Source organism: Phoxinus phoxinus (genome assembly GCF_949152265.1).
Source record: "Phoxinus phoxinus genome assembly, chromosome: 14".
Lineage (NCBI taxonomy): Eukaryota > Metazoa > Chordata > Actinopteri > Cypriniformes > Leuciscidae > Phoxinus > Phoxinus phoxinus.
In genome coordinates, this window is record NC_136889.1 from 3,493,954 (window position 1) to 3,511,492 (window position 17,539).

A 17,539-nucleotide genomic window follows, 5' to 3' on the forward strand; every position below is an offset into this window, starting at 1 on the left:
TTAGTCAATATGAAATCAAAATGTACCCGTTTTACATCCGTAATGTACAGTCTTGTTGTGCATTCATCCTTGTTATCCCAACAAATACAATTTCTCTTTGTAATCTTTCATCAAAAGTTAATAACCAATAGCCAAAAAGCTGTTTAGTCCATTTTTAGGTTACTGTTTTATATTTAATATGCACATTTTGAAGGCCTCTAAATGATCAACATGATCAAAGCTTTAATGTAAATGATAATCAAATTAGAAAAACCATGTTCAGATGTGTTTCAAATATGATAATCAGGCTTTTTGAGGAAAGTTTTTTCCCCTAAACAATGCATCATTGTATTCCATTGAATTATATGTTTTAAAACTACAAGCTTTGATCGTAAATCTAAGCGTTTAAATATCATCTTACTAAGACATTATTTGTAAATATAGAGTGACGACTGATATTTATATACATTTTGTTATACACAAAAACCAAAAAAACAAATTCGGACTATTATTTTAAATGGCAGGCTTTATGGGTTAAGTTAGCCTTCCTGGAATCTCACGAATTAAAATGTTTATGCCGATTAATATCAATTATGATATTTAATGTTCACTTTTAAAATGCATTCAATTCCTGATGAATAAAATGAAGTCCCAGCCTACTTTCTTTCTCGTAAAATGTGCCGTTTCATCAGGAAATGCATGACATTAGGAGAGTAAAATGGGTTGTGAATGCCATCTCATGTTGACTACATGTGTCTATAGTCCGAATGTATCAGCAGCACCGCAGAATTCATGCTGGTCCATGTGATGTTGTTTGCACTTGTCCTCGACTGACCCAGTGTCTTCTCTCTCCCATGACCTGTGCTGTAAACAGCCCTGTGCTGGAGGTCAAGCCATGTTGTGCTGAACTTGATTTCACTCTATCAACATGCACCAAATATGTCCATATGCAGTTTTCTGTAACTGCTTCGAAATAGTAGCTTTTGTTGGATTTTATTTGTTGCTGGTTGGCTATGATTTTGAAAACTGCGTGATTTCACACCTGCACATTAAATAAATAGTTAGTATGGCAATTTTGACGGTCAAGCTCGTAAAAATGTAAAAGTGCACACTTAAAAATGACGTGTGTGCTGTATTCTGAAGCTATACGGTAGATTTGTGTGAGGAAATGGCCAAATTGTGTTGCCATTTACTGCAATCTTGCCTTCAAAGGACTATCCATGTCTTTGGTGCCGAGCTCTGATTGGATCATGTAGGAGCTTGTGTGGTTTGAGTCAAAGGAGAACTTATAATAAAGTCCCACTATCAAAATGAGATGCCCACCATCAGGTGACAAACAACTACCTTTGAAATGCAGCGTACTTAATGAGAGACCTTGTTTTGTGAGTCGGCCGAGAGACAGTGGTCATTGTGAGCACACAGTTAGCCTCTTGTTGTCTGTGTGCTGGTAACAGGCTGCTATCACAGCGTCAGTCTCCTCAGGGCGTCCCGGCCGTGACGAGAAGGCCCACACAGAGCCTGTAAACTTCACTGGCACTGCTTTATGAGTCACTGCAGGCCACTTCTCCATAGGGGATCTTCTTACAAGGGTTTGCCCCATACCATGCTCCTGTTTTTGCTTTACACGAAACAGCGCATGATACAAATATGCTTTAACCAACAACATTAAGCCTGTGACAATAGAGTTTGCTGACCTAATCTTAAGTACATCCACACATGGTTTTACTTTTGCATCTGTAAGACTGGTTAGAGTCATTCTACAAAATGTGCCTTTTGTGTTCTTTCATTACTTGCATAACTAATGACTTTAACACTTTTAACAACTTAACACATGTATAAAGAAAGATTAGGAAAAAAAAAAATTATCCCACAATTTACTCACCCTCAAGCCACCCTTCTTTTTTTCAGCCAAACACAATCAGAGTTATATTCAAAAATATCCTGGCCATTCCAAGCTTTATAATGGAAGTTAATGGTACCTTTTTTTTTAAGCCCAAAAGCACATCCATCCATCCATCATAAAAGTAAAAACAAGGTAGCATTCACTCCCATTATAAAGCTTGGAAGAGCCAGAATATTTGTAATATAACTCTGATAGTGTGTGGCTGAAATAAGAAAGTCATATAAACCTATGGCTTGAGGGATAATTTTCTTTTTTGGGTGAACAAACCCTTTAAATTGTGAACCTTGTTCCCTTGATTTTGCAAGCTATTGAGTATTTGTGTCATTAAATCCTCTAAGAAGCATAGTTTCACGATGACCCTGAGTAAAAGGCTTTAAATATCAACTTTTTTAAATAGAAAAGGCTCCTTTTTTATACAATAACCTTTAAATGTCTTTGAATTTAAAGTAGCTGCTAACAAATACACATGAATACAGCTTTGCTGGAGCGAAGCGGAGACGTAATGCATCTGAATATTTCGTCTTGTTTGTAGACACTGCAGATTTGTTGCTGCATCTGTCATTGTGTTTGTACTTTCAATCAAACATTGTACGATCTCTTCTCAAGGCCTAAAACAACCATAGAGAGCTGCTGTTTATTGCACATTACTGATGGTCTAATGAGTCAGCGTGGTTTATTTTATGTTTTGGAGAAACAATTTTGGACTAGGGAATCACACATAGAGGTATATGTGTTTTAATGGCTGGTTAATGAGTGAGAATTGTAACGTAATGCCTTCAAAAGTTGTCCTTGTGTTCTGGGTGGGCAGGCAGATCACTGTGCCATCTCACTGGGTGATCCTTAATGGATCAAGCAGCTTAAACACACTTCATCTACTACAGTAAATACACTCATATGTCTTGAAGGCCACACTTGTCTCTGTAGATATGACGTGGATCCTCTGTCAGTGGAGAAACTTCTGCATCTCACTTAAATTACGGTCTGAATGTCCAACAAAGAAGGCTTTACAAGTGTTTCCATCCAGGTTGATATTTAGTGTGGAGAAAACTGTTATCTCCTCCGTTATCTTTTGGTATTTGCTGGAGCTTTCTAAGGCTGTACTACTTCTCCTCATGTTGGACTTTGGTGTGTATCTCATCCCACAGCACTTTGGCATCATGACGACAAACTAACGTTTTCTTCAGAACATGTAAATCTAATCTAATATTGAATTTTATCGGCTAATTACAGTATGAATTTGTATTATATTCCAAAGTACATAGTATACATAGCAAGAGTGTAATCATAGCAAACACTTTCAACTTGATCTGAAGTAAATTGACCTTGTTAGCGCAGCTTTAAATGAAGCTGTCAGCCTTATGTAAGTGAGACGTACTTTTATTGCACTGTATTCTTTGTGCATCTGTGAGAAGTGTTTGCATTAGCAGAGCTGTTTGTGTAAGAAAAGTATCTGAGCCTATGACGTGTCTTAGGATTGTTTAAACTCATCATGCCAGGCATGGCTTTAGTGGAGTTATATTATGGATATTGTCAGGCCGTTTTTATGTGCACTGGGTGGTATAGTAGAGCAGGAGGAGGAGTTACACAGTTCAGAAGTTAGAGGTCTGTAATTTTATTACTGGTTTTGAGTTTATACTCACCAAGGCAGAATTTGTTAGATTAAAATACATGAATAAAAATATATATATATATTAATACAATTTAAAATAACTGTTTTCTACATATTTTAAAATGTGGTGTCACATGATCCTTCAGAAATCATTGGAATATGCTGATTTGATGCTCAATAAATATTTAGTATTATTATCAAAGTTGAAAACCGTTTGTGCGGCTTCATATTTTTGTGGAAACTGTGATGCATTTTTTCAGTATTCTGATGAATAGAAAGTTCAAAAGAACAGCATTTATTTGACATAGAAATCCTTTACTGTCATTTTTTTTCCCGATCAATTTAAAATGCATCCTGGCTGGACAGTGAAAAGTATTAATTTCTTTCAAAAATGACTTTACTATAAATAGTCAATCCAAAATGATGCAGATAAAAATGTACTGATTCACTCTCTAATGAATTCCCATAATTATAAGCCTTGTATCGGTTTGTCAAACAACACTCAAATATGTTCCAAAACACGAGTGTGTTTATTCAGTCGGCGAGTTTAAAGCAGCACAAATCCCCCGTCATCAAGCGTGATTTGGCTGCTGTCCCGAGGGCCAGGTCTGTAGGCTCTCCTCTCATTTATCCGGGTGTTAGTGTCTCCCCGCTTGAAGCCAGGACCCCCACTCTCTAGCTGAGGTATGCTAATGGAAACCAGCTGGCTCTCCGCCGGGATCTCTGGAGGGAACCTTCACTAACTCTCACACGGTGAAAGAAAGCACTGTGAGTCACGTCACAGCGGTCCGGGGAGATGTTGTTTTGTCAACTGGAGCTCTTGTTCTGCCCCCCCCCACCCCGGTGACATTGAGCTGGTTTCAGTCTGTGAATGTGTTCACACTTCACTATATATTGCAGGAGAACATTTGGAAGAACCTTCATCTTGATTTAAGAGATATCTGCATATTGTTTTTCTTTGTTAACCTTGGTTTCTGAGCAAAGTAAATACCTGCTGATTTGGGTTAGGTGAGGCCAATGAATGTGATATTTGCATTGGCTGATCTATTGTTTTTTGCTTTTTTGTTCTCGCAAGTTTTTTGAAATAGACCTTGAAATTGGATTTCGCGTTCGATTGACTTTTAAGTCTTTATTGAGTCCTTATTCGTTGCCACATGACCGGCCCATTAGGATTCGGTTGCGAGAATACCTCTGACAGAGAAATAAAGTGTCCAATCACAGTCAGCTTTGTTTTTATGTGCTGTTTAGAGGACTGTTCATTTGAAAAACTTCAATATTTTCTTTAAATATGATTTTAATCTTTTCTTAATTAGCATAACTATTAATGTTTGCCGCTGAACAGTGTCTGTAAAAAGCATTTACATGTATATGATGTAACTGCATGCATGCATATTACTATACTTTATGTATGTTAATATACAGTATATAATGTTTGAATATTTTCTCTTTAACATAACTGATATACTGTGAGTGTTTCAAATATATTTAAATAATTATCCTAATATATTTTATTATAATGTTTACATTATGTAGCTTCATTGTGGCCAAGTTGATACATATGTTGAACTCTAGTAATATAATTTTGTTTATCTTTATTCTATTAGTTCCCCAAACAGGAACAGGCTACACCGTTTCCTGTTTAGTAATGTGCATCGCAGTGCAATCCAGAATTAGTTGTGATTTAATTAGATGAAATTTGACCTGCAGGACGTACGTTTAATTGAACATATTGTGCTTTTCCAAATGTTGCCGTGGTTGGTTTGACACAAGCGTTCCTGTGCACGCTGAGGTTAGACAAACTTTGTAAAACCCCTGCATGTTGCCAAAAGAAACAAGCATCTACACGGGCTTCTCAAAATTCTTGTAAATAGTCTAATTTCCCTCCACTAGAATAGGAGGCATTACGTCACGGATTCATGTTGATCATTTTAAATGTGTTTTTATTGGCACAGTTTATGGAATATCATACCAGACTGCCAGATGTTCTTTGCTTGGTTATTTTTAGCCAGATAAACGGCATATGTGGTGCAGTAGCACCTAAGAGTATGTTTTTGGATGAACTTTTGGAGTTGAGTGGAAGATTCGGCTGGTTTCTTTGCCACCCTCATGCTAACCGTTCGTTCACTTCATCATCTCATGTCATTTTCACAATCCAATGTTTTTTTTTCTTGGCTCTCCATGCACAATGGGTCGAAAAACTGCTTGGGTGGATTTTCCATATTGCATATAGGGATCAGGGCAGGTTTAAATGTCCATGCTGAAGGATGAGGCATTAGAGGAATCAACACTCAAATGAGCAGAACCAGATGCGAGGGACAAATCTATTTCCTGTGTTATTATGGCAGCCACACACACTGTTTTCTCTAGTAGAAAGGAAATGACAATAGTATTTTCTGGACTGTTAGACTAGATGTGGTTCTCCCTGGATCCCATTGCAATAAATAGGCCTGAATTCCTCGATATATATTGTCAGGGGTACCTCATATTGTCAGTTTTTTCCTCATAGCAAGTCTATATAAATAGCTTAGCATAATTTATCACATATGCATTTACATTCCATCATAGATATCACTCGTTCAGCGACAGCAAACTCATTAGTCACGGTCCCACATGAGATAGGCTTGGGATTTGTAGCACACGCTCTATGGAGAAGGGAAAGGCTGTCAGATTCCTTTAGCTGTCTGGTTGTTGTATTGTACGTCACTCATATTTATCTTTACCATGTTTACATAAATTCCTCACATCCTGCACAGGCTTTACTGATGTATGTGGCCTCTGTGGCAATGTAAGGAGCAAGTGAGGATTGTAATCAATAGCAGCCCATTTTAAAGTGTTACTCTCGTGCTCAGTATACAACTGACACAGTTAGGCTCACAACACTCATCAGTTTATACTGTACTGGCATGGTGATAGAGAAGCGTGTAAAGTTTGTAAAGCAGCTGTGTCAGGCATAATCCTAATTCAAGTGAACTGAAAGTTACTGATTATTGAGTCTGAAATAAGCACATTGCTATGATAAAGATGTGATACTTTAAGCATGACAACAGCACACGCTCACACGTTTTAATTAAAATTATCTGTTTTATCTTTCCCTACCATTCAAAAAATTTGGGGTCAAAATTATTTTTTTATGTTTTTGAAAAATAATTGATCAAAGTCTCTTAATCTTACCAAGGCTGCATTAATTTGGTCAAAAACAGCAGTCTTGTGAAATATTATTTACAATTCAAAATAACGAATTTTAACATATTTTAATATGTAATTTATTCCTGTGATTCAAAGCTCAATTGTCAGCATCGATAAGGCCATTGCACACTGAGTCCGAAATTTTCGTATGCGTTTTTTCGTATTCGTGATTCGGTGGCTCTGAATTGTCAAAGCACCATTCAAACACCATTCAAACTGCTTGTTACGGATGCGAAAAACGCAGAAAATCGAACCCGTTTCGATTTTTTTTATGACGGACGAAAGTTTCGGAGGCAGTGTGCAAGCGTGATTGACATAACGTGAGGTCGTATTTATTTTTTAACGTGCGAAAATTTCTGATGCGAATTTCGTACTCAGTGTGCAATGGCCTTTACTCCAGTCTTCAGTGTCACATGATCCTTCAGAAATCATTCTGATATCAATGATGAAAACAGTCGTGCTGTGTAATTTTATGAAAACCGTTCTTAAAAAAGATTCTTTAAAAGTTGAAAAGAAATAATAAGAAAGGAAAATAAAATATTTTATAACATTAAAAATGTCACTTTTGATCAATTTACTGCATGCTTGCCGATTGAAAGTATTAAAAACTTGTATTTATTTATAACCTTTCTCTAGACTATTTCAGTTATTTTGGATTATTTTCCCCCAATCTAATTTGTCTAATAATGTGGAGTAAATTGGGCCTAAATTAGTTATCTTTAAAGGCAAAACCTGTTCAAAACCTCACCAGAAGCATGTCTAAAGTGCTGTCTAGGTATAGGCTGCTCACTAGGTTTTGGCACAGAGCTAAGTGTCACACAACACTGATACTATTTCTCATACGTGCTCATACTGTGTCAGATCCTGCCGTGCTGATTCGATGGTATTCATAGTACTGACCTAGTGAGAGGACTAGGCCGTTTGCCACACTACTGGCTTTGTGTTGCCACATATAACAGTCCCGCATAACGCTGCAATTCCTCCAATGCCATTCCACGGGCTTCATTTACGCCCAGCCAAGAAAGCTGATACAATGAGTCCACACGGCATGAAGGTAATCATATCCAGCTGTCTCCCAATAAACACGCTCACGACTCCAGCGTCTATTTATAAAACATGGTGACGGAAAAATATTAAAATGCAAGAAACCCACAATACCGACAATAAATGTCGTGGAAAGAACTCTGAAACTTGTCGAAATGGGAGAAAACTTCATATGAAGGAGCCAAGCGTCTATTTAGTTGCTTGCTGAATTCAGGGAAAGTAGACGGCATGATGCTGGAGAGTTGTGGCGTGCAGCTGAGTGAATGTTTAGACACAGCAGTGATATTCCTTTACTCTGTGTGTGGACCTACTGCACAAATTTCTATATATTTACAAAATGATGGGTTAAAAATAACCCAACTTGGGTTGTTTTATAACCGAACCGCTGGATCAATATTGCACCAGACCAACAGTAATTTGACCCAGCAAGATGGGTTGGTCATTTTTAACCCAACAGATGAGTTAAATATTCTACCCAATTGCTGGGTCAAATTATTCTAACACATTACAGTACCATTTATTTTTATTGGTAAAATTCAAAATGAGAATCAATATCAGGTCCCCTGACAATCATCATACTGTATAATATGACATAATCAGATCTAATAAATATATGCCTTAATTCTTCATGGCATAGATTCAACAAGGTGCTGGAAACAGTCCTCAGAGATTTTGGTCCATATTGACATGATAGCATCACACAGTTGCTGCAGATTTGTCGGCTGCACATCCATGATGTGAATCTCCCGTTCCTCCACATCCCAAATCTGCTCTCCTGGACTGAGATCTGGTGACTGTGGAGGACATTTGAGTTTAGTGACTCATTGTCATGATCAAGAAACCAGGTTGAGATGATTTGAGATTTGTGACGGCATGTTATCCTGCTGGAAGTATCCATCAGAAGATGATACACTGTACTGTGGTCATAAAGAGATGGACATGATCAGCAACAATACTCATGTAGACTATGGTGTTTAAATGATGCTCAATTGGTACTAAGAGGGTCGAAGTGTGCCAAGAAGATATATAACACACACCATTACATCTCCAGCAGCCTGAACTGTTGATATAAGGCAGAATTAATCCATGCTTTTCACTCTTTACACCTAATTCTGTCCCTAACATCAGCAGAAATCGAGACTCATCAAACCAGGCAATGCTTTTTTCCGATCTTCTATTGTCCAGTTTTGGTGAGTCCGTGTGGATTGTAGCCTCAGTTTGCTGTTGTTATCTGACAGGAGTGTCACCGGTGTGTGTGTCTTCTTCTGCTGTAGTTCTTCTGCTTCAATGTTTGACATGTTGAGTGTTCAGAGACGCTCTTCTGCAGATCTCGGTTGTATCAAGTGCTTATTTGAGTTACTGTTGCCTTTCTATCGGCTGAACCAGTCTGGTCATTCTCCTCTGACCTCCGGCATCAACAAGGCATTTTCACTCACTGGATATTTCTCTTTTTCAGACCATTCTCTGTAAACCCTAGAGATACAGTTGTGTGTAAATAAAATCCCAGTAGATCCGTGGTTTCTGACCATGTCTACATGCCTAGAGTTTCTGCCATGTGATTGGCTGATTAGATATTGGCCTTAATAGCAAGCAGTTGAACAGGTTTATGTGTATGAATGCTGAGTGTGTATGTGCACCAAGAAAACATTTCCATTGTGAGATTTAAGTATAAATTAGCATTTTGTCAACCACACATTTTTCTGTTAAATTTGTTTTTCTGTTCCCTAAAGCAGGACTTTAGATGACATGCTGTTATGTGTGGTGTTTAACACCTGACTTCTCTCTAGTGAATGTTAAACAACAGCCACATAGTGACTCGGTGAACCTCATCCACACCCTGGTTGTTGTTGGAATCGTGTCTGTTTTCCTGTTGGAGCGCGGTGGTGGACTGCCTTCGGTGTGGGGCTCAAACATATCAAGTATAGAGAGCTTATTTTACAAGAGCTGAAGCGTCTCTCGGCCCATGCGCAGTAGATTTAAAGATTGTATCCAGGCTGCACCGATTAGAACAATAGACCCAGAATAACTGGACCAGTTTTATGAGCCCTGATCTCATCAGACGGAGGAAGCATCTGTCGCTGCCGTTCTGACCGCTCAGGATGAGCTGACGTTCACAGAGTTGCTTCAGCAGGATCATACACAGAGATAAAACTAATACAATCTCTGGTGTTGAACAGAAAACAGACAGTTTAATCTGTAAACATTCACTGGACGTCTGAAGTTATGCAGCCAAATAAGAGAGTCAGACGTTCATTTTTCTCACAATATTGTATAGAAATGCAAAATAATTTCCTAGATGATCACTACTTGCTTTTTAATTTTTGTAGTTGCATAATGTGTAGTTTTGCATGTTATTTTTTAAAGATAGGATATAGGGTTTTATCATAAATTCAAAATGACAGCTGGAAGTCCATCCCTCACCAAAAGGAAGTCCTGTAACCTTTTTTGTTGTTGTTATTCCTGTGTTTTTCTCTTAATAATACTGAGAGCAAACATCGAATCTCTGGCAAAATTAATTTTAGGCTCCTGTCAGTTTTGATAAATGCATTGTAGATAACTACTGCCATTAAGTCATATAGATATGATCTAATGCCTCTCAATGACCAGAAAAGCAGGAGGTCATAACGCAAAAAAAAAAAAAACATTTTCTTTAGCATTTTTGTCTTGGTTTCCAGTACAAATATCTAAACATCCTTCCATCAAGATACACTTATACCAGAGAAGCAAAATTACATAAGATAAGTGGGTTTTTTTCTTCTGAAAAATGGATTAAAGTTAGTGAATTTTATGCTTAAAACAATACAAAATATCTGACAATGGGGTCAGAAAAATTAACTTTTCTCTTTAAATTAAGTTTATTTTTCTGACCCCGCTTGCAGATGTTTTCTTGTTTTAAGCATAAACTCTTTATTTTGATCATTCTTTCAGAAAACAAGAGTAGTTTTTTGCTTCTCAAGTGATTTAAGAAGTTGTCCTGGAAAACAAGACAAAATGCTGAGGAAGACAATCATTTTTGCAGTGCAGCTTCTTAAAATACGTGCTTTTTATACTCGGTCTCATTTTGCACAAGATCTGTGTTCTTGAACTGGTATTTAGGGAATAACTTTGTGATGGAAGCCATATTTCCCAGCCAGCATCCCTAACTCGCATTACAACTCCATAAAAGGAACTAATCCCAATCCTCTCTTCATGACTTGCGCTTCCCGGGTGCGTATAGTGCTGGCGGGACCTTCACAGGATTGCTCAGTTTTCTGCCAGATAAGGGGACTGTGAGCCGGAGCGGAGAGCGGGCCGGATGATTGAAGGATGATTGAAGGAGGAATGGCTTGGAATTCTGGGAATGAGTAGCAGGAGTAAAGGATTTTATTGGCTCTCCCTACACTTACCCTTGACATGACCCACCTGCTCACTAAGTGAGTTAAACTTAAGGGCATATCAGTTATTCCAGGCATTTATGTTGACGGATAACAGCAGAGAGCACGCATAAAGCTATGGAAATATTACTGTACATGTCAAGGCCAAAGGGATTGAGTTGTTGCTCTTCCAAAATGAAAAGACACTGCTGGATGTCCTTCTAAATACCGGTGTATTTTTGCACAGTGGAAAGATTTCCAGGCAGTTTAATTTTTGGTGAAGTGTTAAGAGAGTGTGTGTATCTTGGCCTGATGTCTCCGTAAGCATTTGATGAATGCTTTGTTCTCACTCTAATAACAAGTCTTTTTTTTTTTTTGTTCTTTGCACAAAAGCTGTCAAGAGCATGTGCAGGTCACTTCAACACAAAATCTAGAGGAAAAATGGAAATATACTTTGAAAACAGAAAATAAAGCATATTTTTCAGATAAGTGTTTTCTTTATTGTGAAATTTTAGGCAATTAAGCATATTTCCCATCAAATTTTCAAAGTATTGTATTTTTGAGTTTATTCTTTTGTAATTTATTCCTATTGTAATATAGTTTATTCCTATTTCATTTCAATTGCCGTAGAAATATAGGCAGCGCAACTCTATTTATTTATTTATTCAATTGTCATTTAATCGCGTTAATATGCATTGAGAAAATCCCCCAAAAGGAGATAATTCAAACTTTTATTGTGGTAGATGAAGACACTGAATAGACCAAGCATGTCTTTAGATGTCACTAAATTGTTTTTGTTTTCATATAATGAAACATAAGCCAGAATACTGACCAATCATGTTGACATCCATAAAAATATGGTCCAAAAACTGCCTTTATTTATGCATTTGGCAGATGCTTTTATCCAAAGCGACTTAAAGAATCGAACCCATGACCTTGACGTTGCTATTATATAACTGTTAAAAGCAAAATGCAAACCCCCCAAATTTAAAATGTTGAGGTCAAATGTTCCTGACAGGTTTCGTGAGATTCACCCCTTAATTTGTTGGTAGATGTTCCTTAGTGCTGGATGAACAATGATTTTTTTTTTTTTTCATTGTTCAGAGAGAAAATGTTTTCCATGTGCCCATTTACGCCACGGGAGCATGGCACCTCCATTCCAGCTTTATAAATCCCAGCTGTGTTTTCAACTGAGGGTCACATGCTAAATACCTTTTACATTATGTACACCAGCCCATAAAAGTTCACTGTAATTGATTTTTTTTACAAGGACATCGTTCCAGTATTTCATTATCTTATGTGTCATTGAGTATTATATCATTTCTTTCATACTGTACATTTGCTTCTTTTTCCTGCACTATGTATACTGTGTGAGTTATGCAATTTGTGTATACACAACTATGTAGCATACAACTGTTTGAAGCATGTATTGGTGTATATGTTGCACAGTTTGCAGTATATACAGTGTATATATTCCACTACATAGCCAGTGTGTTATCAATTATCTAGAAGTGTGTGTTGTGTGTGCTGGTTAGCATACAGTAAGGGGAAAGCAGTTAGTGTGGAGGGGTTCTGCATACTAACCACAGATGGAATAAGTTTCCAGCCAGCTGAAGTGATGGGCGTCCCGTATGCTCTCACTCCCAGTGTGTGTTAACCATCGTCATTCTCATGGGAAAATTTCAGCAGTTCTCAGGGGGGTTAATAGAGAGGCTTGGAAACTATTTGTCCCTGTGATAACTCCTGCAGTTTGGGCAAACAAGCCGAAATTGTGAGGAAAGCTTTGTTTTGAAACCTAGTGAGCTGCTAACTAGACACCACATGAAGGCTTAAGTTTGTTCCAAAAGGTATGGAGTGTAATTATGGTGTTTTCTAAGACTTCTAATCCCAGAATGCGTTGCAACAACAAACCAAAATTGTGTTATGCATTTTATGTGGGTATGCATTTTATATATTCAGTTAGGATGCTAGTTAGCAGAGCTGCTTACACTAGGTTTTGGCACACAGCAAATGAGTGACAAAAATGTCAGCAAGCAGACGCTTTCTCTTTTAAGAGACCCGAAACTCTTGTTCACTACCATTTGGTATAAAGTGTCGTTTATGGGTAAAGGTTGAAGTGATAGGTCATTTTTTAGATGCAATTTAATAAATGCTCCGAAGAGATGCTACATTGCTGGTGTGAAATTTAGCATTTTGTCACTTTTGCATTATATAATCTTCATATATTACTATTAGGGAAAACGTTTTCTCCGTTGTATAAGTTTATTTTGCCATCCCATCTCAGTGTTGTTTAACTAAAACTAATAAAAAAATAAAATAAAATGCGTCACTCGAAATGAAGCAGAAAAAATATACATAAATATTACATAATACTTTTAACTTAAAAAAAGGTGAACGAAAATAAGAAATGCTATTTGAAATAATTAAGTTGAAGATTAAGTTAAAAATAGCAAACTAAAACTGAAAAAAAGCAAAATAGAAATAATAAAAAATAATTAAAGTTATTAAAACCCATCAAAATTACTAAAAAATTTAACAATTACTAGGGAACATTATTCATTATTAAAGGAAAGCTGAAAATATAACAATAAAAGCTCATTCCAAACACAATAATAGTACATTTAATAATACTACAATAACACTGTGACCATCTATGCTTATTTATAAATGTAGAAGCATTGTTCTCACTATCAGAACAGACCTGTGACCCATTAATGGGTTGTTGTGACACACCAGTTGTGAACCACTGAACTGAACCTCATCAAGTCTCTCTCCACTCAGGATAATTATGATCTGCTTGACATCAGAAGGCTTTCTTTTCTTTGGCTCGTTTTGCAGCTGTTGGAGAGCTGCATGTTTGATTTGTTTATGAAATAAGGCATTTCTGTACATGGACTAACACTTCAGGAATGAGTGTCTGTGATTTATCATCAGTGTCAGTTGAGCTCGTGGACTTTGGAGAGAGATCTGAGAAATATCTTCACGCTCGGTTCATGTCCGTTTCATTAAAGCTTTTAATGCAAGAATCAAATGCAGATTCACCTGATCAGCTCCAGAGAACTTGTTCTGGCGATATATTAATTCATCTTTCATGTTAATTTGTAGTTTTCCACAGACTAAGTGATGTATCCTGAACTGTGCAACCGAAGGTAGAACATTGTAAACGTCTAAATCTGTTTGATCTGACACTGTAATAAGTTAATCTCATTTGCAAACACACGCAGCACATAAACATGGTTATTTCAGGTGGCATGAGTTGTGTACTTCGTCACAGTTATTCATTTTCATTACTCGATTTGGTTTTTAATTGGTTCCACATGGGATGTTGTTGTCTTGAACAATGTCTGTCAGGGACTATATTACTATGTGATTTGAGGTAGTTGTACTATAGCTCACCTTGTAGAAGTATCCAGCGGGAGGATCATGTTCAGATGGGTCCTGTGTGTATGAATGAAATACTATATGAGGGCTTTTATACAGGAAGTACTTCAGGTTTCACTCATTCATCATTTGCAAGAAATAAAATGGCTGTGGAAAATGTGTGCATGTGCAAAACTATCATGTTGCTAGGGTATTATTATGGGGTTGCTATGTTCTCAGTGGTTTTGAATGCAATATTGTGTGATTGCTTTGTCTGTTGAACAAATAATGTGGGATAGATTGCATGATGCAGTTGTTCAAATATGAGCAATAGAAATAGTGATGTTTTTTTATACATCTTCAGAATTGAAGTGCATGTATTGCTGAAGTTTATATTTTTAGCATAACTCTAAATACATGTCATGCACGCATCTGGCCTTAAAAGGGAATCCTAGAGCGGAGCGTAAATTAATAGCAGGAACTGTGAGTTTAGCTCCGAGGGTCTTGATCTCGATAAAGCCCCGGTTTGTGCACTGTGTGCATGTATTTAATAACTCTTGGAACGATCTGGTGGAAGCCACGTGAGCATGGGCAGCTCAGATCCCCTCAGCCAATCACAATCGCCGCTGCTCAGATGACATCATCCCTCCTGTCTTCCCTGAAGATCAGCCGCCCTGCTTATCTTAAAGATAAACTGAAGTTTTATGTATCAAAACCTCTGGTTCTGCAAATCTTCTCATGCTGGCACATAACTGAAGAACTTATGCCATTAAATACAAATTACATTCTTAAGAGCATTGCATGATATCCTCCCGCTTTCTGCCCACAGATTTGAAGTGTGTCAAAGTTTGTCAGGAAAAAAAAGGAAAACCTGAAAAATGAAAAACAATCTTTAAAACAAGAACTTTACTTTAGAAGTAAAACTGCTTGATCAACAGTGAAAATAAAGACAGTTTTTTTTTTTTTTTTTATACTTTCTATTTATCAAAAAATCCTGACAAAATTGATCACAATTAATATTTCTGAAGGATCATGTGACACTAAAGACTGGAGTAATGATGCTGAAAATTCAGCTTTGCATCACAGGAATAAATTAAATTTTAAAATATATTCACATTTAAAACATTTTAACATTTATTTTTATTTAAAAACATTTCTTTCTAATTGTAATAATATTTTACAATATTACAGTTTTTACTGTATTTTTGATCCAGTAAATGCAGCCTTGGTGAGCAGAAGAGACTTCCAGCATTGACATTAAAGAAATCTTCTCGACCCCAAACTTTCGAACGGTAGTGTATATCTTGCCATCATGCGTTTAGTTTTAGTTTTGTTTTTTACTCAAGTTTTTTCACAACCTATAATAGCCTCAATAGTAAGACTCCTAATGCATTTTATTTAGAACAAGACTAAGATTGACCACTTATAATGACATTTTTTCTGATGATCATCATCAAGATGTCTTTGTGTGAAACTCTTCACAAGCTCTTCAGATTCAATCAGCACTATATTTCACCACTGTCTCCATGTTTAAAAGCGTGAGGTCAGACTCAATGATCCTCAGATGAGAGATTATGTCTCTGGTGAGTTTGGGAATGGACGGCATCCAACTCTGCATACAGTAAATTAGACGCTGTATTTCCTGCACTCGCGACTATAGAGGTTTTTTTAAATGGATAGTTCACCCAAAAATTCTGTCAGTAATTACTCACCCTCATGTTGTTCCAACCCCGTAAAACTTTTGTTCATCTTCAGGACAGAAATTAAGATATTTTTGATGAAATCTGAGAGCTGTCTCACTCCTCCATCGGCTTCTTAAGGGATTGAAACTTGCCGGCCCAGAAAGTTATTAAAGACATCGTTAAAATAGTCCAAGTGACTACAGCGGCTCAACCTTAAGTTTATCAAGCTACGAGAATACTTTTTGTGCGCAAAAAACAAACAAAAATAACAACTTTATTCCACTATTCATTATATTCTCCGAGTGTGTTTGCGTAGTATATCTGCGCAGCGCGTCTGTGTTGCACGTCACCACGTAGGCTCACTATTGGCCGACGCTGGTCATGTGTGTGATGCGTGTGACGTACAACTCAGACGCGCTGCGTATACTAACACACTCGGAGAATATAATGAATAGTGGAATAAAGTTGTTATTTTTGTTTGTTTTTTGCACACAAAAAGTATTCTCGTCGCTTGATAAACTTATGGTTGAGCCGCTGTAGTCACTTGGACTATTTTAACAATGTCTTTAATAACTTTCAGTGCCGGCAAGTTTCAATCTCTTAGAAGCCTATGGAGGAGTGAGACAGCTCTCAGATTTCATCAAAAATATCTTAATTTCTGTCCCGAAGATGAACGAAAGTTTTACTGGGTTTGAACAACATGAGGGAGAGTAATTACTGACAGAAGTTTAATTTTTGGGTGAACTATCCATTTAATTATACTGTCCTACAAGAGTGCTGAATGACAGCGTCAGATTACGTTCAGTAACACATAACCTACAAACACAGTCTCTTCGAGTCCACCATGCTTGTTTGGTAAGAGGTAAAAAGTACCATGTTTTAGACACTGTTATGACAATCATTACGTGCTATGGTATGTATCAAATGGTTGGGCGGTTATATAACCAATGTATATCAAAACACCACTAATTACTAGCAGCTCCCCCAAATAATTACCCATTATGCACATGATGTTTATTACATTGGTGCTTGGTTTGGCAAGATGAGAGCATGTGCAGATGCAGCAGCCAGTTATTCATTATTCATACTAGTTGAATGTTTACTAATATAAATGCACAGTAACATGAACACTTTAGCCTAAAATGAAAGTTTAGTTGTATTACTGTCGTTAAAAAAGGCTATTATGACTTGCGAATCCGCCTGTGGGAAGCCATTCTGGAGTGCCGTCTCTTTCCGTGAAAGCCTTTACTGTGCCAAATGGAAACAATGTAAGGAAGCAGATGACACTTCAGCCGTTCGTCTTGTACAATGAAGCCCTGTGGCGACTGACTGACCTGCTTGGCTCAAGTCTGTCAGTGTGTGTATGTGTGTGAGTGGCATGTAAGGAACAGTTGTTTGGGTTCCTTCAGATACCACCCACCCA

The 17,539-nt window shown here is 37.2% G+C and overlaps 1 protein-coding gene across 2 annotated transcripts in view; it reads left to right on the forward strand.

Moving 5' to 3' along the window:
* itga9 (integrin, alpha 9) overlaps nucleotides 1–17,539 on the forward strand; it is a 92,697-nt gene that overhangs the window by 35,399 nt on the left and 39,759 nt on the right. The gene's annotated exons all lie outside the window — the stretch shown is intronic.